The following is a 1531-nucleotide window of genomic DNA, read 5'->3' as shown; positions in this document are numbered from 1 at the left end:
TCTGTCATGAAGAGCACATGTTCAACATAACAAAAAACTTTGTCCTATCTCTAGAGAAAAAAAAGACTATAGTAAGAGCCTATTAATGTAACTGCACTGTCCAATCGACAGTAGCTATTACAGTGAAAAAATACCATGCTATTGTTTCAGGAGAGTGCACAAAAACAAAAAACGTTTATCACCGCAACTGGTTTGATGAATTCATCTCTGAAGGTAAATAATGTACTTACATTCAGTAATCTTGCTCTGATTTGTCATCCTGAGGGTCCCAGAGATAAAATGTAGCATAATTTTGTTTGATACATTTTTTTTAATTCAAATGTAGGAATTGAGTTGTAAAGTTTGGTCCGTGGGCGGGTGCCGGGTGGCAGGTGGCAGCCCTCCACAGTAACGGCCCATGGAGGTAGTGTTAATGGGGCCGTCTTCCATTAATTTAATTTAGCACCTCCCATCCCAAAGGGCGTTAGTGTTTTTCGTCATGAATCTTGTTCTGGAGGCAGCTCTGCAGAGTAGTTACTAGCTGGCACAGCCACAAAGTCATAAAATCAGATTTTATACGTAACGTTTTCCTTAACACTAACTTTAACCACACTGCTAACTTTAACTAAGCCTAACCATGACCTTAAATGATGTGTTTTTATGAATTTTTACAAAATTGGCAATTTTAACTTTGCAGCTGGTCTATCGAAGGGGAAACGCTCAGTTCTGCCTCCAGGACAAGACTCATGACAATAAATGTCAACCTTCCCACAGGGTTCTACCTCCGTCTGCTATGCGGTCTAATGACATATGCAATTAAGTGTTCAGTTGAAATATGCTGAGGACATGATCGTGTAGTCATATTAATGGAGTCAGATTGTCAAGACTATCTGCAAGGATCTGAGTATGTGTTTTTGAGCTGTAATGGTTTTCAGAATTTGCTTTATCAAGGTTGATAACATGTTTCCATTCACTGTTGAAGTCAAAATTCAGAGTTGATAGGTTTTTGCCTGAAGAACAACTTTGTCACACACTGATCTGATTCACCTGTCCTTGTGATTATCTCCACCCCCCTCCAGGTGTCTTCTTGTCATCTTCCCATTATCCCCTGTGTATTTATACCTGTGTTCCCTGTTTGCCCGTTGCCAGTTCGTCTTGTTTGTCAAGCCAACCAGCGTTTTTGTTCTCAGCTCCTGCTTTTCACAGTCTCTGACCCCCGCCTGCCTTGACCTGTCTATTGCCTGCCCCTGTTGGAATATTAAACCATTGTCAATTCGAAGTGTCTGCATCTGGGTCTTACCTTGATTTATGATAGTACGAACTGGCCATGACTGACCCAGCAGACCCGGGCCAGCTGCACAACGCCATCTCCACCCAGGGAGCCACCATTGGTAAGCACGAGGAATTGCTTCATGGCCTTGTGGAGGGGGTCCAAATGGTAGCTGAACGCCATGACCGGGCGTTGGACAGTTTGCTGGAGCAATTCCACGGGTTTTCTGGGAGGCCGCCTACCACGGTGGTAACCCCACAGCTCCTCAGCGACTCAGCTGCT

The sequence above is a fragment of the Salvelinus sp. IW2-2015 genome, linkage group LG3, assembly GCF_002910315.2.
Source record: "Salvelinus sp. IW2-2015 linkage group LG3, ASM291031v2, whole genome shotgun sequence".
Taxonomy (NCBI): domain Eukaryota; kingdom Metazoa; phylum Chordata; class Actinopteri; order Salmoniformes; family Salmonidae; genus Salvelinus; species Salvelinus sp. IW2-2015.
Note: the sequence above shows the minus strand (reverse complement) of the source record.